Consider the following 9,015-nt stretch of genomic DNA (forward strand, 5'->3'; position numbering starts at 1 on the left):
GCTGGGATTACAGGCTTGAGCCACCGCGCCCGGAAATATGAAAAATCTGGAAAATGGAAATTTACTCCCATCCATTTAGGAAAAAATATTCATGTTGGTTTGATATTGTCATTATCATTGTCATGTTAACAATTTTTTACTGATAAAATCGAAACTGCCTAGCATTGCAAAAAAAGGACTTTACTTTCTGGCTCCACATTTCACTAACATTACTGCTCATTCAATTTTATTTCTCAATGGTTAATAAATATGGTATACAAATTATACAAGGTTATATCTGTACAGATATGGATAAATATGAAATAATTTATAATGTGCCACCAATAGATATGTGGATTGTGCCCATGTTGATGATTGTGTTCTCAACTGAGATAGAATAGAGAATAAGACGATAGAAAGAGTATTACATTAGAAGTCAGGATACTTGGGTCCTAATGTTATACATGCAATGTAAAACTGGGATAGTTTCTTAACCTCTCTAATCTCAGTTTCCATTCTGTAAATGAGGGGATTGATTTAGATATTTCAAGGCAATGCCTACTTCTAAAGTTCTTTGATTCAAGTTGTTTATTTAAACCAAAGGGAGTGTTTCATCATGCTGTTAATATAGTACCAGTTGGTTGTACCTAGCACAATAATAACTTGTTCTTTGTTTATTTTTATCACTATTTCTAAAATATTAATGCCCTTTTGCTATGCTAGCAAGAGGACACTTAAGTAAACAAAGTATGGAGTTGTACAAGAAGCACAGATAGTCTAATACGTTCTGATAACTGTGGTCATTAACCATAATCTATACATTTATACATGTATTCATCTAAAAACATATTTTTTCTGCATAACTATAATAAGCAGTACATTAATACAGAATTAAAAGTTTTGAATTTTAAAAAATATTTAATAGGTTTCAATGAGCTTGTGAGGAAATTTATTGTGATCGATTATACACTATCTTCATATCGCTTTCTATATATCAGAAGTAAAGAATATATTTCTTGAAACAAGATGGTGGTCTCAAAGTGAGGATCTGTCAAGGAATGCAAATTGGTATGCCTAGAAGCAGATTTTTACTTTATTATATTTTTAAAATTTTTATTTTAAGTTCTGGGGTACATGTGCAGGATGTGCAGGTTTGTTACATAGGTAAATGTGTGCCATGGTGGTTTGCTACACAGATCATTCCATCACCTAAGTATCAAGCCTAGCATCCATTAGGTATTCTTCCTGATGCTCTCCCTCTTCCCATTCCTGACCCTCCAACAGGCCCCAGTGTGTGTTGTTTCCCCACCACATGTCCATGTGTTCTCATTGTTCAGCTCTCACTTATAAGTGAGAACATGCAGTATTTGGTTTTCTGTCCCTGTGTTAGTTTGCTGAGGATAATGACTTCCACCTCCATCCATGTGCTTACAAAGGACTTGATCTCATTCCTTTTTGTGACTGCATAGCATTCCATGGTATATATGTACCATGTTTTCTTTATCCAGTCTATCATTGATGGACATTTAGGTTGATTCCATGTCTTTGCTATTATGAGTAGTGATGCAATGAACATATCCATGGATGTATCTCTGTAATAGAATGATTTATATTCCTTTGGGTATATACCTAGTAATGAGATTGCTGGGTCAAATGGTATTTCTGCCTTTAGATATTTGAGGAATTGCCACACTGTCTTCTACAATGGTTGAACTAATTTTTACTCCCACCAACACTGTAAAAGTGTTCCTTTTTCTCCACAACCTCACCAGCATCTGGCTTTTTTTTTTTTTTTGACTTTTTAATAATCACCATTCTGACTGCCATGAGATAGTATCTCATTGTGGTTTTGATTTGCATTTGTCTAATGATCAGTGTTGTTGAGCTGTTTTTTCATATGATTGTTGGCTAGATGTATGTCTTCTTTTGAAAAGTGTCTGTTCATGTCCTTTGCCCACTTTTTAATGGAGTTGTCTGTTTTTGTCTTCTTGTAAATTTGTTTAAGTTCCTTATAGATGCTGGATGTTAGACCTTTGTCAGATGGATAGATTGCAAAATTTTTCTCCTATTCTGTAGGTTGTCTATTTGCTCTGATAATAGGTTTTCTTTTTTCTTTTTCTTTTTTCTTTTTTTTTTTCGCTTTTGTTGCAATTGCTTTTGGTTTTTTTTGTCATGAAATCTTTGCCTATGCCTATGTCCTGAATGGTATTTCCTAAATTTTCTTCTAGGGTTTTTATAGTTTTGTAGACTTATACATTTAAATCTTTAATTCATCTTTGATTTTAGTATATGATGTAAGGAAGGTGTCCAGTTTTAATTTTCTGCATATGGCTAGCCAGTTTTCCCAGAACCATTTCTTAAATAGGAAATCCTTTCCCCATTGCTGTTTTTGTCAGGTTTGTTAAAGAACAGATGGTTGTAGGTGTGTGGTTTTATTACTACATTCTCTATTCTGTTCTATTGGTCTATGTGTCTGTTCTTGTATCAGTACCATGCTCTTTTGGTTACTGTAGCTTTGTAGTATGGTTTGAGATCGGGTAGCGTTATGCCTACAGCTTTGTTCTTTTTACTTAGGATTGTCTTGGCTATTTGTGCTCTTTTTTAGTTCCATGTGAATTTTGAAATAGTGTTTTCTAATTTTGTGAAGAATGTCAATGGTAGTGTAATGGGAATAGCTTTCAATCTATAAATTCCTTTGGGTAGTATGGTCATTTTCACAATATTGATGCCTCCTATCCATGAGCATGGAATATTTTTCCATCTGTTTGTGTCCTCTTTGATTTCCTTGAGCAGTGGTTTGTAGTTCTCCTTGAAGAGGTCTTTCACTTCCCTTGTTAGCTGTATTCCTAGGTATTTTATTCTCTTTGTGGCAATTCTGAATGGGAGTTCATTCATGATTTGGGTTTCTGCCTGTCTGTTGCTGGTGCATATGAATGCTAATGATTTTTGCACATTGATTTCGTATCCTGAGACTTTGCTGAAGTTGCTTATCAACTTAAGAAGCTTTTGGGCTGAGATGATGGGGTTTTCTAGATATAGGATTGTGTCATCTGCAAAGACAGTTTGACTTCCTCTCTTCCTATTTGAATACATTTTTTTTTCTTTTTCTGGCAGATTGCCCTGGTCAGAACTTCCAATACCATGTTAAATTGGAATGGGGAGAGAGGGCATCCTTGTCTTGTGCTGGTTTTCAAGGGGAATGTAGATGTAGATTTTAAAAGCAGTTTCTCTTCAGAACATTTTTTTTTCATACCACTTGATAAATATCTTGAAATACCATGGCTGTAACAACAGCAAAATGAGTGATATCAAAAAGAACTATCTTGAAACATTTATTTCCAATCCAAAACAGGGTTTTATATTGTGTTTGTCATAAATCTCCATATTCTTCTCTACCAGATGACTATGATTGCAAGGAAGAGCTTGCCATGACATCTGACGGCAGAATTGTAGTGTGCTACCACCACTCTGTGGACATTTCATATGAGCATGCAAAACAAACCCTTGACCAGATCCTGTGCAAAATAATGAAGAAACATATGCTCAAGTGCTGAAAGCTAGATTAGAAGTGAAAGGTGAACATCTTGAGAAACTCATGATAGAACAACTTGGCAAAATGTTTCTTTCCTACTAAGCACTGCTGGTATCCTCATGGACAATATCTTAGATGTTGTAAGAAACTAGATCTTCCAAACAACAGATTTTTTAATTACCTTGGAGAATAAATTCGTAAGATCTACCCAGAAATAAATAAATGTCATGGTGTTTCTATTGGCTTCTAGGAAATAATAAAATTAGTTATATTTTAATCAGTTTCTACTATTTGCTAGGCCCCTTTTGTCCATTCTAATTTTTTTTTTTTTTTGAGACAGGGTCTTGCTCTGTCTCCCAGGCTGGAGTACAGTAGTGTGTGATCTCAATTCACTGCAGCCTCCATCTCCCAGGCTCAGGCGATTCTCCTGTCTCTATCTCCTGAGAAGATGGGACTACAGGTGCACCACTACTATTTTACATATGATCCTTAATAACATTGTTTCCCCTGCAATTTCTATTTAGGAGGTGAGGAATCTTTTAAGAAGGTGGAAAGGTGCTTTATTTAAACTTGTAAAATATATTTGTGTTACAGTATTTGTAAAATTGCTATGAAAAATAATTTCTTACTCAAAATCTATTGTTTGATCTAGTTTGCTTAATAAAGGAACTCTAAGTTTCAAGTGGCCAATAAAGTGTGAGGAATAGTGACTAGGAGAGAGTAAAGGAAATACTTAACAATGGTGACTCTGTTACCTAAAGGGAAAGTGGTTTGCTTTTGTCATTAATGTAAATTTCATTTGGAAAGATTAAAGAAAAAAGAAGTTGATTGAACTTGATAAACCATAAATATTTATGAGCTTTGTTGATGATATATCCTTGAAAAATGGCTAGTTTTCTTTCAGATTGATTTATTTCCAATATTTTATAAATTTTAGGTATGTTAAAAATGTAGACAGAATAAATTCTTTAAAAATCAAAATTATATATACATATATATGTTTTTTAAATAAATGTGACCCATGTTCATATATGACTTTTTGTTTTAAAATAAATTCTGATCCTGGAGTGCTGTAGGACCTGGAAGAGGTCTTTTCCAAGAGGCCTGGGACCTGAGGCCAGTTAGCTATGTTGTAGAACTTTCATGAACCCTTATATTTTACATAGGTAGGATTAAGGAAAAATGGATGTTAGAAAGCAAGTTTTACAATTAAGTTTGAGAGTGGAATATATATGGAAATTGGTCAGTATTCCTGCTTGCTTTTTCAAGGTAAAATGGGGAAGAAAGAAAGATTATTTCAGGTTTATTATATATGGATTTGCCATTATTTCAGCTGACAGAGGAGTCATCTTCTTTCATTGGTTGTAACTTTCAGATGCCTAATTTCCTTAAACAAGGTGGAAACACTCCAAAGCAAGGGACTTGAAGATGATTGTTTTTATTCACTATACTCTTGTTTTGTTGTGTCAAGGAATCAGAATCCAGGTGCAATATTTTTCTTGATTCAAAACATTCCAAACAGGTATTTACGTGAAAAGCCATTTTAGGTCTTTGAAAAAAAGGCAGTACTATATTATATAAATGTCAGTCCCATGGGAACTCCCTTCTGATTATGTAATATGCTTCCCAAAGAGTACAGTATACTGATCAAGGAAAGTATCCACCATGTTTATTTTTTATTTTTAATTCTTACATGACATTCAAAATGTGAATGCTCACAAGAAGCAAGTTTCTAAATAGGCTACTGTTTTTGTTTTCAAGACAGGGTCTCACTCTGTCACCCAGGCTGGAGTGCTGTGGTGCAATCTTGGCTCTGCAACCTCCACTTTCCTGTTTCAAGGGATTCTTGTGCCTCCACCACCTGAGCAGCTGGGATTACAGGCACGCCCCACCACATCTGGCTAATTTTTTTTTATTTTTAGTAGAGACTAGGTTTCACCAGGGTGGTCTGGAACTCCTGGCCTCACGTGATCCATCTGCCTCAGCCTTCCAAAATGCTGGATTACAGGCATGAGCCACCACTCCTGATCTGTAAATAGACTATCTTAATGACAACTTTGAGTCTGGAGAATGGAGCTAATACTAATGCCTGTCCTAAATATTGGGCCACTTCAGTGTTTCTGATTCTCTGTGTACATTTAATACGCTCATTGTTCCAACATATATTAGTTCCAAATCCAGGCTAAATATATTTATTCATTTGTTCTCACACTGCTATAAAGATACTACCTGAGTCTGGGTAATTTATAAAGAAAGGAGATTTAATTGACTCACAGTTCCACATGACTGGGGAGACCTCAGGAAACTTACAATCATGGCAGACAGCAAAGGGAAAGCAAGTACCTTGTTCACAGAGTGGCAGGAGAGAGAGACAACAAAGAGGGAACTGGGAAACACGTTTAGACCATCAGATTTTGTGAGAACTCCCTCACTATCACAAGAACAGCATATGGGAAACCATTCCCATGATCCAATCACCTCCCACCAGGTCCCTCCCTCGATATGGGTGGGGACACAGAGCCAAATCATACTGGTATATTTATCCCAAAGTGATTCCAGTGTCATCTCTAATCTAACTTAGTTCTAAATGCCTTTGCTTTTTTACTGTGTGATCTTAATAATTTTTCAATTTTTTTTTAACAAAAATAGCTTCCATTTATTAAGCACTTACCAAATATTGGGTAATGTGTTTTATAATGTATTATTTTAAATATACTTATGTTATTGCCATAATTATTGCCATAATTCAGATATGTTTATTTCACAAATAGATATTGTTCTTTAGAATGGACCAGGCATATAGGATACAGCATTTAATAAAAGTGATCTCACTTATATCCGGAATCTAAACAAGTTGAACTCAGAGAAGTAACGAGTAGAATGATAGTTACCAGGTGCTGGGTTGGAGGCAGCAGTTGGGAAGATACTGATCAAAAGATTCAAAATTTCAGTTACATAGGAGGAAGAAGTTCAAAAAGTCTATTGTACAACATGGTAACTATAGTTAATAACAACGTTGTATTTTGAAAATCATGAGGAGAGATTTTCAGTGTTCTCACCACAAAAAAAAGATCACTATGTTAGCTCAATTGAGTTATTCCAATAATGTATAAATATTTCAAAGCTTCATGTTATACATGATTCACATATAATTTTGTATTTGTCAATTAAATAAATCAATAAGGCAAAGTCTCTGCCCTCAGAGAGCATTCAATCTGGTGAAAGAATTAAACGATAAAGAAATAAATATGTATATAAATATGTGTGGTAGCCACTGGAAGGCTCCTTTTAGACCACCAGCAACATAACTGGCCAGGGGCCTCAGTTCTGCTGTATTCTGAACTCCACCGTGCATTGGTGCAGAGGCTGCCTTCCCAGGCTGCTCTCAACTAATGACTAGGACAGTGCCACTAAGGTACACTGTTTCTGGGAAACACAGGACCCCTCTGAGGATGGGTCACTTTGGCTCAGGATCCCCCAACAGCCTTGCTGAATCTTCCTGAGATTGCATGATGGTCTAGAACACTTGCACACATTTCCATTTTAGGCCTGCTGGCTCTCCCATACTTTTTTTTTTTTTCATTTTTGTGGGTACATATTGGGTATATATATCTCCCAGACATTCTTGACTCCCTCCCCATTTTCTCTCACACATGCATTTCTCCTGGTAAAATTCTTGCATGTTTAATCCCATCTTGACATCTGCTTCTCAGAGGATCTGGACTAACACATTATGTTAGGGAGTAATAAGTGCTGTAAAGAAAAATGAAAGCCCCAATAAGGGATTAGAAGTGTGCTCTTTTAAATAAGGGTGATCAGGAAAGGTCTTAGGAGGAGGTGATGTTTGAGCCATATAAATACTTGGAGAAAACTGTGATTTACAGAGTAAAGTAAATTACTTGAGATTATTCATTGCTTTGTGGAAAATCAGTATGTAAATTTGTTACTTTGAAGCTGGAACCTTTAAATAAAATTGCTTTTATATATTATTTGTGAGTGATGATAAATGTAATGAGTGTATCTATTTAGATAACAATCCATATCAAACAACTGTGTCTATGTAGACCAAAATTACTTCAAAAAAGATGAATAAAATGTTTCAGAAACCTTAAAATAATGCAATTATGTTTTGTACAGCCTGAATTGTATTTCCTTCCAGGCTACTTCACTCTGGCCTCCCTTTCCCTCCATCCCACCCCTTCTTATATATTTATTTTGTTAGTGATACAGCTTCTTTCATAAGCATTTTTAAAATAGACAATGACATTTACTTTATCTTTTTTCCTTCTAACTTTCCAGTCCTGTTTCCTGAAACATCTCCACTGCCTGAGTTGTCATTAAAATATTTTTCAAAATATATCGTCAGGTGGGATAAAATATTTTTCAAAATATTACACAATGCAGGCTGGGCTTGATGGTACATGCCTGTAATCTCAATGCTTTGGGAGGCTTAGCTGGGAGGATCACTTGACTAGGCTGTGCAACATAGCAAGACCCTATCTTTTCAAAAAAAAAAATGTTAAAAGTTATCCAGGTGCCATAGTTCCAACTACTCAAGAGGCTGAGACAGAAGGGTCACTTGAGCCTGGGAGTTTGAGCCTGCAGTGGTAAGCTGGGCCAGTGTACTGCATTCCAGCCTAGGTGACAGAATGAGACTCTCTTAAAAAAAAAATTACACAATACAAAATAGCAAACACATTCTTATTTTGGTCTGAACTATAAGCTCTTTCAAATAGCTTTTTTTCTCTCTTTGCCTCTATGTACCAAATCTTCCCAAACTGAAATCACATTACATTGAGAAGTCAGGGGAAATTTATATCCTAGGTTGCAATCTAGTTTCTCTGTTAAAGACATTCAAAAAAGAACCTCTACTTTTATTTAATAACATTTTAGTTTAAGCTATTAAAATTCTTACATACTTTTGCTTCCTTTTTTCTTAGTTCTGAAAAGTTTAACTTGTAAAAAGCATTGTAATTTTTTAAAAATTCTTTTATATATTTGCAGTGTGCTTTGATCAGTGAGTTTGAAATGGATCCCCTTTGCTTGTCTTTTGGTAAAAGCAGGGTACTTTTCTGCCTTTCATAGAAAGTAAACTGCCTTTCTTCCTACAGAATAGAGTGTGGAGGACAAAATTCTTCTTCATAAGAAAAGGGACACTCAAAGTAATACTTTTCTAAGCTTAATAAAAGACAGCTGTGGCTGAAAAACTGCAATAATGTCATGTAAGTTTTATCTTGCATAAGCAGCAGAGTGAGGAAATTCCAGAATTAATAAGTGTGCTGGTACAGCTGTGCCCTTAGTTGAAAAGTTCAGGGTGTTCTTTTCATACTCACGACTGGATATTTTGCTCCATATTAGCCTTTGCAAGATTAATTGGCTGCCTCTATTTCTAAGCTGCTAAAATATTTATAAATGGGTCTATTTAGAGGATGTAAAAGTTAAAGTAGATGCAATAAATAGTCATTTTGACCAAAAATTATTGTCTATATTTGACTTGATTTTGT

General features: G+C 35.1%; 1 pseudogene; it reads left to right on the forward strand.

The window, feature by feature from the left end:
* Nucleotides 1-3,257: 3,257 nt before the first annotated feature.
* On the forward strand, nt 3,258-3,704 carry LOC110567272 (large ribosomal subunit protein mL42-like; annotated as a pseudogene).
* Nucleotides 3,705-9,015: the final 5,311 nt, after the last annotated feature.

The sequence above is a fragment of the Aotus nancymaae genome, unplaced genomic scaffold (assembly GCF_030222135.1).
Source record: "Aotus nancymaae isolate 86718 unplaced genomic scaffold, 86718_ANA_hifiasm-v0.15.2.pri h1tg000033l, whole genome shotgun sequence".
In the NCBI taxonomy this organism is placed as follows: domain Eukaryota; kingdom Metazoa; phylum Chordata; class Mammalia; order Primates; family Aotidae; genus Aotus; species Aotus nancymaae.